Source organism: Myotis yumanensis, unplaced genomic scaffold (genome assembly GCF_028538775.1).
Source record: "Myotis yumanensis isolate MYYU_CA2020_CCGP unplaced genomic scaffold, mMyoYum1.0.hap1 SCAF_10, whole genome shotgun sequence".
Classification (NCBI taxonomy): domain Eukaryota; kingdom Metazoa; phylum Chordata; class Mammalia; order Chiroptera; family Vespertilionidae; genus Myotis; species Myotis yumanensis.
This window is the reverse complement of record NW_027223761.1, coordinates 15,446,771-15,469,492: the sequence shown is the minus strand read 5'-3', so window position 1 is coordinate 15,469,492 and position 22,722 is coordinate 15,446,771. Positions and strand designations below refer to the sequence as shown.

Below are 22,722 nucleotides of genomic sequence, written 5' to 3'. Positions count from 1 at the left end.
CCGCCTCCTGCACACCCCCTACTGGGGATATGCCCGCAACCAAGGTACATGCCCTTGACCAGAACCGAACCTGGGACCCTTCAGTCCGCAGGCCGACGCTCTATCCACTGAGCCAAACCGGTTAGGGCACCGCCAACTTTTCTTATTTTTGAGTGAATCAGGTTTCCTATCAGATTTTGAGCTCGCGGAAGCCGGGGACTGGGATTTTTTAATCTTGGTATCCCAAAGGATGCTCAGGGAATGAGAAAGAGAGTAAAGAAGGACCAGTCGGTACAAATGCCAAGAGTTGGGAAATCCCAGCTGGAAAGTGACTTCTGAGGGTCACGGGCCGTCCCGGCTGGAGGAACCGCTGTCACCCTGAGTCTCCTCGCTGCTCCTGGCTGGGGCGGCCCCTGCGGTCATGGGCCGGAGAGGTATGTGGACAGCAGGCAGCTCAAAGCCCAGCCTCTGTCCTGAGGTCCCCTGCTCCCCAGTCCTCTGCAGAGAGCCACCACCCAGCTAGGGGACACACTGCAGGATGCGGGACAGGCCTGGGAGCTCCCGAGCCAGAGAGCAGATTCTGCACCTCCTGCTCCGCCTGGCCCGCTCCTGGGGACATGACTGCCTCTTGGTGCAAGTTCAGTTTAAACAGATGTCTGTTCCTAAGAAGCCTTGTCTTTGAGGTCTGGGAGCAGATCTCAGCTCCAAAGGGACATTTCCTACCAAAAAGGCTCTGCAGGGAGTCGGGGCAGAAATAAAAACCAAAAGCCCTGGATCCTTACCTCCTGGTATTTATGAGGCTTTTTATAGAATGGCTGCCTCCAAGGACTGCGTGGCCGAAAGGGAAAGAGAAGGAGAGAGAAGGCGAGGCAGGCATCCCACTGAGCAAGGCTGGACGTGTCCCCAGGAGGGGTGCAGCCTCACATCCACCAGGGCACACTGTCACCCTGAGGATGAAGCTTTCAGTGCCTGGCTCTCTGTAACGCTAGGCACTGTACTCAGACGGCATTCATAACTGGAGCCATCAGGAACCGGAGCCAAATACCTACCAACTGAGGGTCCCCTGGACACCACGCTCTGTGTTGCCGCCGCCTCAGCCTAGACTAGACCCCTACAAAGCCCTTCTACACCTATCCCACCTGGAAGCTACCAGGTCACACTGCAGGACCAGCCACAGGTCTCCTCTTCAGGATCTTCTGTGTACCTTCTGCCCCTTCCCCATCCCCAGCAACAACCCACTTGTAAACACCTCCGTATTGGCGTGCCAAGGGTGGGGCAATGGGAGCAATCTGTAGGCCATAGGGGATGAATCGTCTGTAGATAATTAAAAAGCAAACAAAACAAAACAAAACATGAAAAGCTGACAATTCTAAACAATGTCAGTGATAAAACACTCTGCCTTAAAAAAAATCTTTTGTCGCTCTAAGTTCTTAACAATTGCTATAGCCGCTGATGAGTTTTAATATGTATGTAAGCTTCAAATGAATGCACTGCTATACCTTAATCTTTAATAAACATGGTGCTTACAGGGCAGTTAGTTCAGAGAACCTCCACTTATCCAACCAGACCCAATACGAGCTGATTCTGCTACACACGCTCATCTCCGTGTGGAGAATAAGGATACAGGATCCCTGGAGTTCTCTGTAGCCAGTTCCCATCTCCAGCCCCGATGCCACTTGATATTCCCCCACTTACACAGTAGATCTGCACTAAGCCATGATACACAGTGGTTGTGAGGACAGGAAACGGAAACTGGATTACTGTCCTTGCACAATTTACCATAGCTAAGATTTGCAAACAGCCAAAGTGCCCATCAGCAGATGAGTGGATTAGAAAGCTGTGGTACATCTACACAATGGAATACTACGTTGCTGTAAAAAAGAAGGAATTCGTACCATTTGCAACAGCATGGATGGAACTGGAGAGCATCATGCTAAGCAAAATAAGCCAGTCAGAGAAAGATAAATATCACATGATCTCACTCATTTGTGAAATAAAATGAACAACATAAACTGATGAACAAAAATAGAACCAGAGACATAGAAGCATCAAACAGACTGTCCAACCTATGAGGGAAGGTGAGGGAGGAGGGGGTAAGAGATCAACCAAAGGACTTGTATGCATACATATGAGCATAACCAATGGATACAAGCAGTAGAGGGTAAGGGTATATGCTGAGGGGTGGGAGTGGCCGGGGAGCGGTCAATGGGGGAAAAAGGAGACTTATGTAATACTTTAAACAATAAAGAATTTAAATTATAAAAAAGGATAATAAAAGGATACTACGACTAATTCTATGCCCATAAATTACTAACCTAGATAAAATAGATTAATTCCTTGAAAGACACAATCTGCCAAAACTCACACAAGACAAAATAGGCAATCTGAACAGGCCTGTGTCTATTAAATAAATTGAATCAATGATTAATAACCTTTTAAAACAGAAAGCATCAGGCCCATTTAGGTTCACTGGTGAATTCTACCAAAAACCTAGGTAAGAAATTATACTAACTCGCCACAATCTCTTCTAGAAGATATGAACAGAAAGAGTATTTAATAACTCATTCTAGGAGGCCAGCATTACCCTAATACCAAAACCAGACAAAGAAAACTATAGGCCAATATCTCTCATTAACATGGATACAAAAATCCTCAAGAAAGTAATAGCAAATCAAACCCAGCAATATATAAAGAGAATTATAGACCAGAGCCAGGGAATTTATCCCAGGTATCCAAGGCTGGTTTAGCATTCAAAAGTCAATTAAAGTAGCCCATCACATCAACAGGCCAAAGAAGAAAAGATCACATGATTACACTAGTAGATGCAGAAGAAGCATTTGACAAAATCCAACATCCATTCATGATTTTTTAAAAACTTGGCAATCCAAGAATAGAGGGGGATTTCCTCCACTTGATAAAGAACTTTGATAAAGAACATCTGCAAAGAACATACCGATAACACCATATTTGTGGTGAGAAACCAAGAGGTCTCCCACTAAGAGCAGGAACAAGGCAAGGATGTCCCCTCTCACCACTGCTTTTCAACATTGTACTGGGAGCCCTGGCTAATACAATATGACAAAGTTTTCTTTTGATTATTGAGAAGGAAGCTTTTTTTTTTTTTTTACAAATTGGAAAGGAAGAAATAAAACTGTCTTTGTTCACAGATGCCCTGATTGTGTAGAAAATCTTTTTAAAATGTGATAATAAACTCATGGAACTAATAAGCATTTATAGCAAAGCAAGGTTGCAGAATACAAGGTTAATATAAAAAAAATCAATTGCTTCCTATATACCAGCAATGAGCAAGTAGAATCTGAATTTAAAACACAATACCATTTCCATTAGCACCAAATGAAATAAAATATTTAGGTATAAATGTAACAAAATATTCACAAGATCTATATGAGAAAAGCTACAAAACTATGATGAAAGACATTGAAGGAGAAGTAAATAATTGGATAGAGCCGAAACCGGTTTGGCTCAGTGGATAGAGCATCGGCCTGCGGACTGAAAGGTCCCAGGTTCGATTCCGGTCAAGGGCATGTACCTGGGTTGCGGGCACATCCCCAGTAGGAGATGTGCAGGAGGCAGCTGGTCGATGTTTCTCTCTCATCGATGTTTCTAACTCTCTATCTCTCTCTCCCTTCCTCTCTGTAAAAAATCAATAAAATTTATTTTTAAATAATAATAATAATAATAATTGGATAGACATTCCATAGTCATGGATAGGAAGACTCAATATTGTCAATATGTCAGTTTCTTCCAATGTGATCTACAAATTCAATGCAAGCTCAATCAAAATCTCAGCCAGTTGTTTTGTAAATATTGACAAACTGATTCTAAAATTTATGTGGAGAGGCAGAAGACCCAGAATAATCAACACAATATTGAAGAAGAACAAAGCTGGAGGATTGACACTACCTGACTTCAAGACTTGCTATAAAGCGACATTAATCAAGACAGTGTGGTAGTAGTGAAATAGTAAATAAATCAGTGAACCAGAACAGAGAGCCCAGAAATAGACCCACATAAATATAGTCACCTGATCTTTGACAAAGGAACAAAGGTAATGAAAAGGAGAAGAGGTAGTCTTTTCAACAAATGGTGCTGGAACAACCAGACCTCCATATACAAAAGAGTGAATTTAGACACCGATCTTACAACCCTTGCAAAAATGCACTCAAAATGGATCAAAACCTAAATGTAAAACTCAAAACTCTAAAATTCCTAAAAGACAACACAGAAGAAAAATTTAGATGACTTTTTGTATGGCAATAACTTTTTTAAGATACAACACCAAAGGTATTACCTATTTAAAAAAATGATATGCTGAACTTCATTAAAATTTTTTAAATGATGCTCTTTGAAAGACACTGTTAAGAGGAGACAAAGAGTTGGAGAAAATATTCGCAAAAGATATATAGGTAAAGGACTGTTATCCAAAATAGCAAAGAACTCTTCAAACTGAGCAATAAGTAAATGAACAACAGATTAAGAAATGACAAAAGACCTGAACAGGCAAGTCACCAAAGATATATAGATGGAAAACAAGCATGTAAGAAAGAAGATGCTCAACATCATATGTCATTAGGAAATTGCAAATTAAAACAATAACTCGATACCACTACAAGCGATTAGGATGGCCAAAATCCAAAACACTGACAACGCTAAATGCTGGGAGGATGTGGAGCAGCAGGAACTCTCATACACTGCTGGTGGGAATGCAAATGGTACAGCCACTTGGGAAGATAGATTGGCAGTTTCCCTCAAAATTAAACATACTTTTACCATATGACCCAGCAATCGCGCTTCTTGGTATTTACCCAAATGAGTTGAAAACGTATGTCCACAAAAAACCTGTGCACAGATATTTATAGTAGCTTTATTCATAATTGCCAAAACTTGGAAGCAGCCCAGATGTCCTTCAGGAGATGAATTGATAAATAAACCATAGCACACCCAGACAATGGAATATTATTCAGCTTTAAAAAGAAATGAGCTTAGCGGCAGGATTCACAATAGCTAAACCGTGAAGCAAAAGTGTCCACTGATGATGAATGGATAAGCAAAATGTAGTTAAGCACATACAAAAAAAAGGAAGGAAATTCTGACCTATGCTACAACATGGATGAACTTGAGGACATTATGCTAAGTGAAATAAACCAGTCACACACAAAACAAATACTATATGGTTCCACCTATATAAGGTACTCAGAGTAACAAAAATCATGGGCACAGAAAGTATACTGGTGGTTACCAGGAGCTGGGGAATGAGGGGGACAGGGAGTTATTATTTAATGGGTGTAGAGTTAGTTTTGCAAGATAAAAAGAGTTCTAGAGATGACTAGCGGTGATAGTTGTACAACAATGTGAATGCACTTAATACTAATGAATTGTACTCTTAAAAGTGGCTAAGACAGTAAATTTTATGTGATATATATTTCACCACAATAAAGAAAAATGGAAAAAGAAAAGAGCTATCAAGTCATGAAAAGATGTGGAGGAAACAAATATACATTACTAAGTGAAAGAAGCCGATGGTAAAAGGCAGCATATTATATTATTCCAACTCTATGACATTCTGGAAAAGGCAAAATTATGAAGACAGTAAAAAGATCAGTGATTGCCAGAGCTTAGGAGGGAGGGAAGAAAGAATTGGCGGAGCACAGAGGAGTTTTAGGGCCGTGAAACTATTCTGTATGATACTCTATTCTGTATGATACATGTCATTATACATTTGTCAAAGCCCATTGAAGGCACAACACCAACAGTGAACCTGGGATGGGCTTTGGGTGATAATGATGTGTCACCGTAGGTTCACTGATTGCAATATATGTCCCACTGTGGTGCGATGTCAGGAGTGGGGAGGCCCTAGGTGTGTGTATGTGGGGGAGACGATGGTGACTCTGCACTTTCCCCTCAGTGTTGCTGTGAACCTAAAACTGCTCTTGAAAATAAGTTGATTTTTAAAAAATATATATTTTATTGATTTTTTACAGAGAGGAAGGAAGAGGGATAGAGTTAGAAACATCAATGAGAGAGAAACATCGATCAGCTGCCTCCTGCATACCTCCTACTGGGGATGTGCCTGCAACCAAGGTACATGCCCTTGACTGGGATCGAACCTGGGACCTTTCAGTCCGCAGGCTGATGCTCTATCCACTGAGCCAAACCGGTTAGGGCATAAGTTGATTTTTTTAAAAAAGGCCTGAGTCCAGAGCCCAGTCTCCTTCCTCGATCCCACAGTGCCTTCCTTTTCTAACACGGCCCTGCCCAGCAGCCTCCCGACTGGGCACCATAACAGTACCCGATCCTCCTCTGAAAACTGGTAGATGCTTATCCATTCATCATCAACGGACACTTGCTTCACAGTTTAGCTATTGTGAATGCCCCAGAAAGGGAGGCACCTCGGCAAGTCCCCAAGCCCAGGGAATGGCATGGGTCATTCTTCTCCCATCAGCAGCTCTGGGCAGGTAACAAACTACCACGGCTAACAACACTGCCAGCAGATCTGGACTCGCTCCTGAATTCCAGGACTATTAATCAAAGTATTATTTCACACTTTTAACTAATCAGAGAAGCAGCTGGGAGGGGCCAAGTGACCACCTGTTGGGAAGACTGGCAGACTAGGCCCACCTCTGCCATTCACAGCTGTGTGGCCCCCTCCAATGCTGACATGGCATCTGCACCTGGGGTCTTCCTCCCTCCCTCTTTGCCCTACCTGGTGGGTGTCTGAAAATTCAGCTGTGATTCACGATGTGGATATATGTCATTATTTTAAAACAACAAGAAAAGCCTCTTAGGTGGGTTTTCTGCTAAGTTTTGCTACATAAACAGAAAAGCAATCATTTGCTCACTCTCTAGATGGCGGAAAGGAAGACTTCTTATCTCTCCATGATGTCAAGGAGGTCACCCCACACGGTGATGGGTCTGCCTGGCCTTGCTCTCCCAGCCACCCATGCCAGGGAGACGGGGCATCCCCAAGGGGACACTCCACCGACATGGCCTCCTAGAAGGACCAACAGGTATGTAGCCCTGGGATGAACCTTCCTGAGTAAATGTAAAACAACTTGAAAAAGAAAAGAAGGAAAAGGTTTGGGATGGAAAAGGGCCAAGAAGGGAGAAAAGGACCAGGGAGCTGCCGCGCGTCCCATGTGGACGTGAGGCTGGCCTGAGGCCAGAAGCTCTGGCAGACGGTGGGCTGAGTGAGCAGGAAATGGGTGGTGAGAACCTGTCATCCTGTCCCCTCGCATACGTGTCCCAGACAGAGAGCGAGGGGGAAGCCAGGAAGGCAGATGAGGCCTGGGGGCTGCGGCCCTTCCTGTGCTTAAACTCAGGGCTTGTACCCCACCAGTCAGAATTAGAGAAAACTGAGGGGTGGTGTTCAGATGACAATGGCAATGATAGCCACCGTTTTCTGGAATGTGGATTCCTTCCTAGGCGGTGGACATGTTTGACAACCGTCATCTCATTTAATCTTGACCATGAGTCCGCAATTGTCATGACTCTCTTCGTCTAACAGGAGAATAAACTGAGTTCATTTGCCCAACCTAATAACTAGCTAAAAAAATAGTCCTGAGCTTCATCTAATGCCAAAGCTATGCTCGCCCTCTGGCATCCTCAGAGGGAGGCAGAGGTGACTAGGACCTTCCAGCCAGCAGATGAGAAGGGGGAGGTAGAGATGCTGGAGAACAGCCTGGAGGGAAAGGGGTGATGCAGCCCCACAAGGCAGATTTGGGGTAAGTAGACAGAGGGTATAAGTAAATAGATGTCAGCTCAGCACAAGGAGACACTCTGACCATCAGAGACAGCCCAAGACAGCCCCAGGCAGCACAGGCCCGCAATGGAGGCCATCAGCCCAAACCCTGGAGGCGGTGAGGCTGATATTGATAACCACCTGGCGAGAACTTTGGGGCGGAGATTCTACCTAGCATTCAGTTGTTTTTAAGCCCTTTAGCCTTCATAGAGTAACCCATTTGACCCTCCCCCAACCCTTTGCATGAATAGCAGAGAATATTGGTCCTACAAAGACAATGAGGATGCTCAGAGAGGTGGAGCAACTAGCCCAAGGTCACACAGTGAAGCAGAGCTGTGACTGGGACCTAGGTCTTCCTCCAAACCATATTAGGTGTGGGTCGGAGTTTAATCAAGCTCACCTGAAACACTGGCCTCTGTTCTCACCTTTGTCATCTATGAGGCCGCCCCATATGAGGCCGCCCCAGAATCAGGGAGGATCAGGATGTCTCCCTCATTCTGCCCTCTCAACTCGATAGTGGCCTCTTCACTGCCATGATTGTGGCTTGGCTTCAGGGCTGCATCCTCTTCCCCTGCACTGCCCTGGGTCATCCCAGCAGCCTCCCGACTGGGCACCGTAACAGTGCCCCATCCTCCTCTGAAAACCGGTAGTGCTCAACTGTGGAATCACCCGGGGAGCTTTAAAATATACTAACACTCCTCCAAAGTTACACATGAAGCAATAGTACTCAGCACAGCATGATGCTGGCATGAGGATCTACACATAGACCAATGGAATGGAATTGCGAGTCCACAAACACACCTACACACCTATGGCCAACTGATTTTCAATGAGGGGGCCAAGACTATTCAATGGAGGAAAGAATAGCCTCTTCCATACATGGTGCTGGGACAACTAGATAACCACATGCAAAAGAATGAAGTTGGACCCCTATCTCACACCATATACAACAAAAATTAACTCGAAATGAATCAGGGACCTAAATATAAGATCCTGCTCTCAGATCTCAGCAGGAGGAAGGTCCCGATGCCTCCTAGAAACTGCCTTGGCTTGCTAGCTCGGCCCGCTACAGAGGTCTGGCTGGGAGATACAGACACCAGGGACTCCCCTTTTTGCAAAGTCCATGCATAGCCAAGTAGAGAACATGGGAAGAGTGCTACCATGGGCACCCTGGGGTGTCACTGTGGGCATGCAGAATGCTCTATGGACACAGGGGCACTACCATGAGTGCTATGGGGTGATGCTGAGTCCTGTGGGTGCTCCCTGGCCTCTATGTTATATTGAGGGGCCCTGTGGGGAGCCACAGTGCAGGTGCTGCCATTGCCACCATGGGAAGCCACTGCGGTGCTGTGGGGTGCAGCTATGGGCACACACAGGGTGCTCCATAGGGGCGCAGGGGTGCCACATGGCCACTGGGGGTGCTGTGGGGTGATATAGCAAGCACGCTACCCTTGGGGCAAGAGCTCTGTGTTTGGGTCCTAATAAACTTGCTGCTTTTTAGAGGTGAAACCTAGAGTAATTTACTTCTAGGGACCCCAGTTGTCCTCACCTATAAAAATTGTATTAATACCTGCTTGTTGGGTTGTGGGGAGGATCAGCTATTATCTACAGAAAGGGTCCAGGGAAGATCATCAGGGCCAAGTGTAAACCATGGAATAAAAGCTCAGGAAGAACAGTTCATACCCGAGGTGGCCCCCAGCTCTCAGAACGGAGAGCTGACACAACCCAGGTCCCATACTCAGACCTTTTTTAGACCAGGCATGGAAAGAGGTATGTGTCTCCAGGGTAACCCCACTGTTTGGTCATAACACCCAGCTCTCACGTCTCAAGAGCCTGCGCCTCTTCAAAGAGGTCACCTTGGGAGGCCACATTACTCCAGGGGACTGCCATCGCTCAAAGCAAACAGGTATGTCTTGCTGGCACTTTCCTCGCCCTCACAACCACCCAGTGGTTTGCCAAAAACTGAGGCTCTGGGAGATCAAATCACTCGCCTGAAGTCAAACAGCTACTGAGAAGGTGGGGCTGGGACTCGGCCTCCACCAGTCTGACTCCCAAACCCCAGCAAACATTTCCCACAACAGCACATGCCTGTCTGCCTGTGGCCATATGGTCATCTTTGTCTTTTTCCTGTGACTCTAACATTGATCTATTTCCTGGCTAACAACAGGGGTAAGGCTAAATCACTCCGCTCCCTGCACAGCTTCCCTGAAGATAACCCAGGAACAATAACACGCTTACTTCTTTTTCATGTACTTAAAGAAATTCTTGGCTAGCATGGCTCAGTGGTTGAGCGTCGACCTATGAACCAGGAGGTCACGGTTCGATTTCCTGTCAGGGTACATGCCTGGGTTTCGGACTCCATACTCAGTGTGGGGCGTCATTGATGATTCTATCTCTTTCTCGCTCTCCCTTCCTTTCTGAAATCAGTAAAAGTATACTTTAAAAAAGGAGATTCTTTCCCTTCGTTCACCCAGGCCCTCAGCTTCCTCTGATTAGAGAAACATCCGTAGCAGAAAGGTCCTGGGGAAATTAAGCCTTTTCCGACTCACTTCAGAGCCTTCTCCTGAGTAAGAAAGCCATGCAAGATCCAGGCGCTGTGATAAGGCAATAGCTTCCTGTGAGGATAGGGCATCTGCTGCAGGAGGCTTACAATTAAGATTGTGGCCTGACAGCTGGCCAGGCTGGGGCGCTGCAGGGCACAGGCGCTATTGAGGGGGAGAGAGAGCCCACACCGGTGCCAGGCCTCACCACTTCTCTGAGGCTGTCCACTCGGGCCTCAGCCTGGCCCCGCTTTACCTGCCTCGGGGAGCTGGCCAACCTGCCTTGGATTGCAGCTGGGAAAATCCTGGCCAGCTAGCAGTCCCAAAGTGGAGGATGAACTGGGAGAGCAGAGGACTCTCAGATCAGTGAAGAGGACAATAACCCAGTGCTTCCCCACGGGCACCAGAGGCAACCAAAACTGCAAATGCCATCAGGCGGCTGGTGCAGCCCCCCTCCAAGGGCTCCCTCCCTCCAATCCCTCGGCACTCACTTCCTGGGTGGACTCAGAAGCAACCCTGACCTGCAGCCCCCTCAACAGGGCAACCAGCCTCATGAGACCCCACTTGAGCATCAGCCTCTCTCCTCACACATCACACTTGCTCCCCATTCCTGAACAAACATTTGGGGTGGCGACAAGAGTAAAGCGACCCTTCACCTGCCCTGCATTCCCCAGCAGGAGTCGAGAGCTCTCTCACTCAGGGAGGGCGGGCGGGCTTGGAGGGCAGGGAGAGGAGAGGAGATTACACCCTCTTATGTGACTGAGATGAGATGCCGCTCCACCATGATGCCAAAATCATACCTCTTTCAACTGGTCTTTTCTTTCAGGGGTGGCAGGATTCTCTTGAGGTCTCTCTCTGATGGTGGCTTCAGAAGACACTCTGGAGGGAGAAGAGAGAGAAGTGAGCTTTAAGAAGGTGTGGGTTAGCAGGGCATGGGGCTTCTGGGGGCCAGCTCAGTCCAGATACGCACCCGCTCTCTGAGTGCATGCTCCCTCCTTGCACCTCTGCAGGTGCAGCAGCCAGACAGGGTCCCCATGGCCAGAAAGAAAGAACTCAGCACCCAGCCCCACACAGGTTTCCAGGATGGCGTCCCCAGGGCCTATGGATTGGGGCATATTTTCCGTCTTCTAATATCAGCCCCAGAGCCTGTGCAACGTCCATGTGATGACTTTGAGAGATGCTAATTACAACATCACATCATGTTTCTTTGCTTCTAGCTAGAATATTATCAACTTGGTGTGGGAACTCCATTTTCCTTAGGCGGAAAAACGGCGCTCTGAGTAATTTTGGAAATGTGAAAGGGAATTAATCATTGCCTAATGAAAGCAGGCTTTTGGGGCAGAACAAACCTTTCAAGGTCTGGAATCCATGAAGAGATAAGTCATAAGAGGAGGGGCTGTTGGTGGTGAAAAAACAGCTCAGCCCCAGAGTGCAGGGGCCAAAGTCCCGCCCCTCCCACTTCCTCTGTCCGTATGACTGAGTCCCAGGTCACAGGAGAAGGATCAAATTCACTGTGCCCAGGCCACACACCTGCCTGCCAGGGCTTAGGCCAGTCCCAGGGGACCAGGTTATTCATGTGCACAGCTGAGGAACAAAAGCAAAACTTATAGCAGACAGGGCAGAGCCAAGTTCCCCGACCTCCCCTAACCCCCTCCCCGCTCCGGCTGCCCTCAATGGCCAGGCTGCACAGTGGAAGCCCTGATCGAGTTTCAGGCTACCTCAAACGATTATGACAATCATCCCAACACCCTCTCCAATTCTATGAGAAAGTATTACCGCTTCAGGGATGAGGACCAGGGATTCCGAGGCATTAAATAACTTGCCCAGGGTCATAGCTCTGAACGGGGGCAGAACTAGGACTAGAACTCGGGTCCCTGGGAAGTCAAGCCTGGTGCAAGTGCCACCTCCACAGTGAGAGGTGCAAGCAGGAGAGCCGTGAGTGCAAGGTCTGCTCTGCAATGCACCATCCTCACAGAGGGCATTCTCGGGGCTCCCTGCTAACTGATGGGGAACAGGGCTTGGCCGGAGGATATTACCTCCACCTCTACCTCTACCTCATTCATCCAGACACTGTCAGCCTGGGGACCTCATGCACTGGGGCCAGACTAAGGCTATAATCAGAGGAATTCATGATATATATACACATGCATGGACATATATTTTCTAACTACACACTGAAAGTTCTCCTTCCCCATGCATCCTAATTAACAGATAGAATCTCTGCAAAGACTCTGTACTGAGTGCCCTTCTAAACCTCACTCTATGTGAGCCCACATGCAGACAGTGTGACTTTATACAAATGGGATCCTGCCACAGATGTTCTACATACAAGGCCGCTTATCAGGGATATCATGTCTACCCATGACTGTGACACTACACAGACCTTCGGAGTCGTTTGCACAGCTGCGCAGTGCCCCAGAGTGCCTGTGCTCCACAGTACAGTTTCCTCCTCCAAATGGATATGTGGGGTATTTCTGTTCCCGGCCATTGCAACCTTGCAGTGACCCCCACATCTCTGTGTGGAAATGTCCGTGCCGTTCCAAAGCCTAGAAGCGGGTTGGCTGGGCAGAGGCTCTGACTAGATGCACACAAACCTCCTTCCCAAAATGCTGGGAGGACTCCCCTCACATCGCAGGGCAGAGGAGCCCTTTTTCTCGGGTGCAAATCGGAAGCCAGGGTTCTGCGGGCAGAAGGGCTGTTCCTGTCACCTCCCAGTGGCCTGGGACTCAGTCCCCTGGACAAAGGGAGGAGGAGATTTCTTGGCTCACGCAGATGGCCGCTGCTTCACCGCCCGGGGGGCATTTCAGAAGACTCAGGCCCACCTGAGCCGGGAACTACATTTACTGGCTCAGAACTGATAATGAGCTTTTATGATCTCTGGGGACCACGAGGAACACGTATTAATGTCAAGCATGCCTGTCAGCCACGCAGCCTGGGTGCATGTCACACATTAAGGAAATTACAGGCCGCAGCCACACGGGGAAGGAGCCGGGGGCTGCGTGTCGGCGGCGCGCGCAGGCCTGTCAATAACCGCATTACTTCCCAGCTTTCGCTCCCGAGCCTGAAGCTGTCTCCCGTCTTCACAGGAATTCTGCTTTCTTGCAGCCGGAGAGGAGATTAGTTTATTACCATTCTGCCCGGAGAGGCAAATCCCAGCACTAATCCTAATTCCCATTTAAGCAGATCTTCATTGTGTGAAGGAAACCAGCTGGGCTCGGAATGTCTTCCCCCTTTTCCCTGAGATCTCATTTCAGCCCCCTCCTCTCCATGGAGGAGGGAGGTCACTGCAGATGTTGGACCCGGAGCCCTCCTGGGAGGGAGAAAAGAATCCCAGGATTTAAGGCCAAGAGGGGAGACCGGTGCCGGGTGACAAGAGGCAGCATCGCATGACGGTGAGCCGGGTGACGGTGTTGGCTGTCGGCCTGGCTGTCCTGGGCTGTGGGAAGGAAGGGCCACCACCCTCCAGGTCACAGACTCGGTCTTGCTTTGTACTAAGATCCCACAGATGTGAGGTGGCACAGGCTGAAATGCCCAGTCCAGCCCTAACCAGTTCTGTGACCTCGAGCAAGGACTTTCTGACGCCACACCTCCACTCCTCATCTGGGAAAAAGGGCTCACAACAGCTGATAACTTGTAAGATGTTGTGAGGATTGCATGAGGAATGTGTACACAAGACTCAGCAGAGGGCCTGCCATACACTATCCTATTCCTTGAATACAAGACTCTGGATTAAATTCTATGAGTTTCTAAGAAAGAAAACACGGTCAGCTAATTAATTATGACATGTCAGTTTTTATATGATGCATCCTGGTTTCAGAGACATTAAAATATTAAAAAAACAAAGGGTGCCTTAGACTCCATGAAATATTGCAAGAACTTAATCAATGGCAGTAAATGTCAGGACTAGTGGCCAAGTCCCCCCATTTTGCAAAGTTCCACTCAAAGCTCAGATCTTTTTCCTCCTCTGCTTCCAAACAAAGCAAACGTGCACTGTGTGAGGAAAAGCAGCTCTCAGGTTATAAGGCAAATTCTGAGAGCCACTTTGGTGTCCTGGATGACGCCCAGAGGAGAGACTTTAATGATGTTTCCTACTCTACTTTCACTCTGATGGTTCCTACTCTATTTTTAAATTAAAATAGAACACATACCCAGCAGTGCAAACTCTGTGAATTTTCAAAAACAGAGGCCCCTGCATAATTGACACCCACGTTGAAGACTCTTCTCAATTTTCCCCAATATTTGCTCCTCTTCCATCCATGTCTCTGAGATCATCCATGACTCTCCATCCCCACCACCCCTGCCCCTTCTGTCTGGATCAGCCTCACCACTGCCTGTCTGCTTGCTGCAAACAGGCTCCCTTCTCTTTTGCTGTAGGACTGGGCCCATCAATGTGGAGCACCGCATCTCCCTCCTGCTTCCGTGGGTCCCCTGGTCTCCCGTTGCCTGCACACGGGGACTTTTATCATCTTACCCCTGGTTTCCCATCTTTCCAGGCCCACCTTCAGGGCCTCACAATACACACAGACCCCATAGTCAAACCGAACTTCTCTGCAGAATGTGGACAATCACAGTCCCACCTGGCGGGCCTGAGCTGGGGATTAGATGAGCTAACAGATTGTAAGTGGTTCCCTAGGTACCTGGCACAAAAATAAGCAGTCCATAAACAGAGGAAGCAGGGATTGTGTAAAATAGAATCTGCTTGCTACTTACTGTAAAAAAGGTAGTAGCCATGACCAGTGGTTCCAAGCTATATTTCTCAGATCCTTCCCTCCCCCCTCCATCCCTCAGGAGTCGACACAAAAAACAGATGGGGTCTACACCCCAGACATATGCTAACACTTAATTCACAGCAACTGGACTTTCTGATATTTCATTTATTAAGTTTCCAGATAACATTGGAAACCACTATTTTATAATCTTCTGATATCCTAGATTCCAAGTCAGTAGGATTTCAGAGGAGAACTGGGAAGGCTTCCTGGAAGAGGCAGCAAGGAAAGGATGAAGGGAGGTGATGAGCCCAGTGATGAGGATTTTCCCAGCTAGCTTCTATACAGTCTTTCTCTCTCTTTCTCTCCTTCTCTCTCTCTCTCTCTCTCTCTCTCTCTCTCTCTCTCTCTCTCTCTCTCCTTCAGCCACTCTATATCTCTTCCTGGCTCCTAGGTGGAGCTGCTATCCTTCTGAGCCCTGTGACCACAAGGACTCTTGTTCCTGTGATCCACCAAGGAACAAGAGGTAGTGTCCTCAGCGAGACCCTGGAGGTGGCTCAGCTCTGGATCCTTTGTCCCCACACCAGCGCCAAGCCCCAGGATCCAGGCTGAGCCACGGCCAGCTGATGCAGGGCTTATTGACAGATAAAATCTCTGCAGTTTAAGGCTCGAAGCGAAGCTGAGGCTGAGGCTCTATATTGCTTTGTTTTAAATTAGCAACGCAGGGGGTTGGTGTGGGATTGGGGGAGAGGGAAAGGAGCCAAAGCAAGTTCAGGAGGAGTTCCTGCTGGGTCCTGCATCTCAGCTATTCCCCGGGCAGCCCCTAATGAAGCCGCATCCTGCCTCTGCATCTTCTCTCCACCTGCACTTGTCTCCCTGGGAGAGTGTCTGCCCCGCCCACTCACTCAGCCCCGCTCACCCTGTTCCCATAATGAGTCCCTGAATTGGCCTGCTAATTGTGCCCCTGGGTCACTGTGGGGCTGAGGGGGAGCCATGACATTCTCAGAAACATTGGGATTTATTTTTGCTCCATAAAGGGAGAGCCACTTCCTACATTTAATTGGGCAGCGCACAGTGGGCGTTGGCACTGCTAGCAAGGGTCCCAGTGGGCAAGGAACTCCCAACCTGAGTCCATTAGCTCTTGGCCTAGGGAGGGGGGAAGTACCAGTGTAAGTTAACAAGTGAAGCTGTTTATTCTTAATGCAACTGTCATTAATAATCATCTCCCCTCTACCCCACCTCCCATCAGGTCTGGGCTTCGCTGCAAGCAGCACATGCCCGCCAGGGTCTCTCCTGCTCTCCCCAGTAGTGCCGGTGTGAGCAGACACTGCCAGGATGCTCAGCGGAACAGGAAGGGCAATGTGTAGCCTCTGGGAGCCTGGGACCCCCTGTCCCCTGAAGGCACTGCCCTGCACTTGCTCTTATCCTGTCCTGTCTGGAAGTGCTTTCCTGTTAGCAGGAGGTGAGAACAATGGCTACCCATTGCATCCAACTGCTGGGGTTCATTTTACACTTATCTTCTGCCTCCCACACTTGTAGATAAGATTCATCTGCCAGGGGGTATCATCGCTCTTCCCATTCTGCAGATGAGGAAAGCGAGCAGCAGCATTTTTATGTAATTAAACATGGGTGCCCTATTGGTGGAAAAGGGAAAACAGAAAACACAAATGATTCTATCCACCATGTCTGCCAAGTAAGGCTCCCTCGCTCTCGCAAAGAGGGGGTGCCCGGCAGACCTGGAAGCCTGATGTTAAGGGACCTGTCCCTGAAGGTGGAACCTGGCCTGCCCGCCCCTACTCCACAGTGTCATCTGACTGAGAAAACACACGAAAAACACGAAAACATAACCCTTCTACCACGTGGCCTGTGTCCTCTCCAGCGAAGGAGGGACCAGAGGCTCAAAGAGGCCAAGCAGCGCGTGTGCCATCACAGAGCTGAATCAGGCTGAGGACCAGAACCCGCAACTTTGTTTTCAGCCGAAGTCCCCAGAGCCACCTCACCTGTGTCCAGCCTGCACGAGGCCAACCCTTAGGTCCCTCCTCCCGAGGACGCATCTGAGAGGTTCTCAGGCCACTGGGCTGTCTGCACAAAGATACCCGGGGGTTCAAAGGCACAAGAATAACCGGTGCTTGTAGTGCTTGGTTCAGGAAAGGCAGACAGTCTTAGTGCTGAACTTGGCTTTGGTCCTAATTCTGCCTCCAGCTCTTGAGCTCAACGTGGATCCACTGTGCCGTCTTACATGTACAGGGACCTCCACCTCTGAGAGCAGCAGTATGGTTACGCGCCGCCTAACGGTATCGGTCAACAACGGGCCTTATATATACAGTGTTGGTCCCATAAGATTATAATGAAGCCGAAAAACTCCTATCGCCCAGTGAGGTCGGAGCAGCCATCATACCGTCCACTAGTCACGTCCCAGGTGCTGTATGTTGTCCTAAAGTCGCAGCATAACTCATTCCTCACGTGTTCGTGGCGCTGCTGGTGTAACTAACCTACTGCGCTGCCAGTCGTACGCAAGTATCGCGCACACGCTTATGTACAGGACGTAACACTTGATAATGGTAACCGACAACTATGTTACTGGTTCCGTGTTTGCTATCCTTTGTATTGTCATTTTAGAGTGTCCACTTCCTGCTTATTAAGAACAAAGAGTTTGCTGTAAAAACGATGCCTTGTCACACTGGCAGCAGCCTCGTTCCTCCTGTGTTTATTTACCACATCTCTTGGTTGCATCGTTTTCTCTTGTGCTTGATTTAATCTTGTGTCATTTTATAAATGTACTGTTGCCTCAGGGTACTGTGCTGGTAATGTCTACAGCCGTGAACAGGAATGTCCTGGCCTTCACATTCACTCACCACTCACTCACCCAGAGCAATTCAGTCCCGCAAGCTTCATTCAAAGTGTCCTATACAGGTGCAGCATCTACCTTTTATATTGTATTTTGACTGTCCCTTGTCTATGTTTAGATACACAAATACTTACCACTGTGTTATAAGTGGCTACAATATTCAGTACCGGACCATGCTGAACAGGCTGGTAGCCTGGGTGTGAAGCAGGCTAGGCCACCGAGGTGTGTGTAAGTGCGCTTTATGATGTTCACACAATGACCAAATCGCCTACCAACGCGTTTCTCAGAACATATCCCTGTCGTTAAGTGACACACGACTGTATGAAAAAGCCACATGACAGTAATAGAGATGTTTCCAAACTGGCCACCCTGCAGCTAGCAAGGAAGCCGAAAGCTGAGAACTCATAACCTGAGCTGAGGGAAGCGGCCAACCCCATGGCCTACCACAGCCTTCCTCCTCCTCAACCTGGGGCTGTTAACTCAGACTTTACAACCCACAGGAAGGTGGTGGGTGGAGAAAACCACACCCCAATTCTTAGTAATTCCTCCTGGCTCCCTTAAATACATTCTAATGCACAAAGGGGTCTGCAGGAGGTTGGACCGCAGCAGAATTAGCATTTTGATGGGTTTTCCCAACACGTGGAACAAGAGAGCTTTAAAATTCATAGTGAAGAGATTAATCCTCCCAGCTACACTTCTCCCTTCCCAGCTTGAAGGCCAAGAAGTTTTTACCCCTTTAAGACCTTGATTAAGAAAGAAAGTCAGGAACTCCGAGAGCTCAGTCTTAAGAGTCCTACAGAGAAGAGACAGATGGGTCTCCTATGTTGAGCGTACATGTAGAGTCCTCCAAACACAATTAAAAGGCAGAACCAGAGACAGGGGCATGAAAAGGTTGTGACACTGTGTGGGGGTTGGGAGTGTCTTTAACTCAACAGAGGGACACAGCCTTCTGTTGGGTCCAGAGAGGAGCCTGCTGGCTCCTATCACCAAGGTTCACCTATAGTAACTGACAAAGGCCATTTTTCCTAACACCCATGGTCACTCGCTCAGCAAGCATCTCCAAAATGAATTGCTCTGGGCTGGTAGTAGGTGCTTGGGAGAGAAGGATCCGAGGACAGTTCAGCCCAACAAATCCCTCATTTCAAGAAATTCAGTATAGACAGAGAGACCGGGAAACTGACGATTACAAAAAAAAAAAACATGGTGGTGACAGAAGCAAGTGTGGCTGCCCGGGGACCCCCAGGGAAGAGGGGGACCTCAATCAAGCTAGGTTTACACCCTTTGGGGAATTCTGGTCCTGCTTCAAAACTTGCTTTTGAAAAATTTATGTGATGCAATATTAAGTGTTGAAGGGGAGGCGCGCAGTGCTTCGTAGCGTATGCTCAGCGAGAGCATATAGATGGTGTTGAGGAAAATGATCCAAACCTGGAAATAAGGCCAGGAGAGGACTGTCTTTGCGACATCATGTTGGAACACTGAGTAGCAGGCCCCCCAGGGACTACTGAATTATCCAGGGGATTCTGGAGGAATGTAAACTTTAACTCTGGTGAAGTTACATGTGAATTTGTAGGTCTCGTAGAAAAGCTAACCCCAAAGGTTAAGATTGCATTGCCCTGTAGGGCAGTAACCAGCTTTGTATCCCGTCCGGCCACCTATTCCAGCATTCTTTCTCCAGTGCCTATATAACCAGCGTCTCTAATTCTCCGGAGAACCAGCTTTACCATCCTGCTGGCTCCCACATTAATGAGCTCAATCAATCTCCGACCCTTGTTCATTTTACATTTATATTAGATTTTATAGGATTTACAATTTTTTGAAAATTATACTTTGCCAACACATGCCCAATCACCGCCCCCCTCCCCCCCCCCCCCCCCCCCACACACACACAATGCACAGGGGGAAAGAAATACAGCAAAATGTTATCTTTAGGTAGTCGGCATATATACACATGTGACTTTTATAATCAGGGAAAAAAGTGATAAATATTATTTTTTAAATAGAGAAACACCCCCATCTAAAATTCCCCAAATTAATGGCTAATGCAAACTGCTTGCAAATCCCATCTGTGGACGGGGAGCTAAGCACTTTGTGTGGATGATCCCATTTAAAGTCTTGCCACCACCCCATGTGAAAGGTGCTATCACTCTCCCCATTCTCCAGATGCAGAAACAGAAGCACAAAGAGTTGGCCTCAGATCATAGGTCTGAGCGGTCAGAAGGGATCTGAAGCCCAGGCAGCACGGACCAGAGGCTGCCCGCTTAACCACACGGCCAGACACCGGCCTCCCACGTGGAAAAGGAAGAAGTAAACACATCTGCGGGGCTGCCAGGGTCAGGCTTGGAGAAGGCTGTGCTCCCACACGCTCCCGGAGCACACAGCGTGCTGGGAAGCCAGGCACAGGCCTAGCCGGCCTTGAATTGAATTCGCATGTGTGTCTCCCACACGTGCAGGTGGGGACCAGGTCTTCTCCATTCTTAAAGCTCCCATCACACTGGGATGGAGGCACAATAGGTGCTGCGCACATGTCTCAGGACACATCTCCACCTGCTCTGGTAGCTAAACCTTCATGCACTCTAAAGCCAGCTTCGACTCCATAGCTCCCTCCATCTCTCCCTTTGCCCTCCCAGGCACTACAGACGGAGCTGGTTCACACCTCGATCAGAAAGCAAAGGGAAGACTGGCTTCAGCAAAGACGGGTTCTGTATGTTGGAAAGGGCCGCAGCCTAGGAACCCTAGAGGCCAAGGGCTCTGCCTCTAAATCACTATATGACCTTGGGCAAGTCAGCAAGTCTCTCTGGGACAGGGCACCGTGCCTTTAAAGTGGGCAGGAGGACCCACGGTGCTAGGATGCCCAGATGTTTTGCCAGCATCAGTCTCGCTTTTTACATGCAGCGAGTGTATTTTATATGCACCAGGCGTGGAGCCCTCACCAGGGACCCACGCCTATTGATTCTCACTAAAGCTCTTCATGTGGCAGGTCACTGCGGGCTAAATCTGTGCGGAAATTGGGTTTTGAGGGAGGAATACCGTGTCATCTAGAAAACCAAATCGGGGGGGGGGGGGCTGCAAGAGGGGGAGTGTGGGGAGTGGGGAGAGAGGCTTCATTTACATCGGGCTCTTGAGAGCCCCTACAAACCACCCCATCGGTGGGTTCATCCTGGGCACAAATTTATTGATTTCTTTTGGTCAAATACATTTTCCTAGGTCTCCAAACACCTTCAGACTCAGGTAGGATTACTTGGGTAAATGTTGTGTTTCAAAAGCTTCCAAATAAAAAGCCCCATTTTTCTTGATTGAACAATAAATACCCAGCAAGCCTTTGTTTATGGCTGTGAGGAGGCAGGAGAGAAAACTCAGAAATGTCAGCCGCTGAGTGTCAATATTGAGAGCCACGTCTCTAGGTGATTAATTAAGACCAATGGCCAAAAGCAGCACAGGAGGGCCCTCTTATAAAAACGGAAAATGATCCTTCTAGTGACAATGATTCTAGCAAACGGGCCTGCTTCTGATTCCTGGGTGAGTTACTGTCCCTTTAGGAAACTGTTTCATAACTAGCACCTTGTGGGATGCTCAAAATGGGTTCCCTGTGGGTTCCCTGTGAGATACCAAAGTGGAGGGGAGGTGGGAGGAGCAGCCCCCATCCTGCTTCAACACAGCAGCTCCATTGTGTTTCCTATTGGCTGCTCCAGGTTGAACTTTCTTACTTTCTTTGACTTCTATGGCTGCAAGTAAGTTGAATGCCACTGAACTAAATCATCCAAAGTCCTTTTCACGTTAGTCTTAGAAATGCCCTAGGTGGTACCTTGGTTAAGAAACCCAAGGCATTCTGGCGGTCGAATGGTTTTTATCCAAAGGCCTCATGGTGACTCATGTACAAGGTCACTCACTCTGGGGCAGGGCGTTCCATGCCAGGTCGCGAGCGCCCCTCCCTAGCGAAAGGGTCTTCCCAGACAGATCACCAAGCCACAGTAAGAGCTGGCAGGCCCGGGAGCACGTACATTGTCCCGGGCTTTTTACCTCTCAGTCCTCTGGGCAATAGGTGTCCGTCTTACCTTCACTTTGCAGATGGAGAACCTCAGCACCACAGAACTGGGGTAACCTGCCCAAGGCCACGCGGCTCCTCAGCCAGGATTTAACCCCGGCAGCCTGATTCAATCGCTGTCTAAAATCGAACACCCCAGAAGACCCCAGAAGACCACGCTGGAAGGGGACTTGGGGATGGCTAGTCCCTCACCTCCATCTTACAGTGGGTGACTGAGGCCCAGAGAGGGTAATAGATGCGCCCAAGGTTCATCATGAGTTTGTTGCAGAGCAGGGTTAAAACTCAGATCCCATCTTGAAATCTGTTTCTTTCCACTCCACCTCGACATCAATGGGCCCCTCAGGACATGCCCCTCAGGACGGGCAGCATGAGTTGGTGGTCAGAAGCTGAGCTCATGTGCAGGCCACCACCCAGCAGCGGCCCCAGCTCTGCCACCGATACGCTGTGTGACACACTCGGCCCCATGGTGTTCCAGTTCACCAGCCCTAAAATGGGAAGGGCAGCTGCACTTACCTGTAGTGTCCCCAGGTGTGTTCTCACTAACATCTACCCTCTCTGACCTGGGGCAGCGTGAGAGGGACACAAAATGAAACGGATCCTGCTGGTGGAACCGCCCCCCTCCCCCACCTGGCCGCGGCAAATGGACCACCACCCCTGTTTCCCTAGCCGCCTCCGCCCGGACCTCGGTGGGAAGGACAGACGAATGAGACCAACTGACACTGACGTCCTCAAGTCAAGAGCGAATCGTCCTCTTGAACTTTCTGTTTTCTCCTGACCTCATGTTAATTTCTAGCTCAAAATAAAACGATGTCTCTTCATACCAGGAAAAGGCTAGAAAAGTAATTTCA

At 48.5% G+C, this 22,722-nt stretch overlaps 1 protein-coding gene across 2 annotated transcripts in view; it reads right to left on the bottom strand.

The window, feature by feature from the left end:
- Positions 1–22,722, bottom strand: part of TSPAN18 (tetraspanin 18) — a 146,184-nt gene that overhangs the window by 107,919 nt on the left and 15,543 nt on the right. For both annotated transcript variants that reach the window (XM_070427840.1, XM_070427841.1), the window contains exon 2: positions 11,079–11,157. The gene's annotated coding sequence lies outside the window, so the exon portion shown is untranslated. The remainder of the gene's footprint in view (positions 1–11,078; positions 11,158–22,722) is intronic.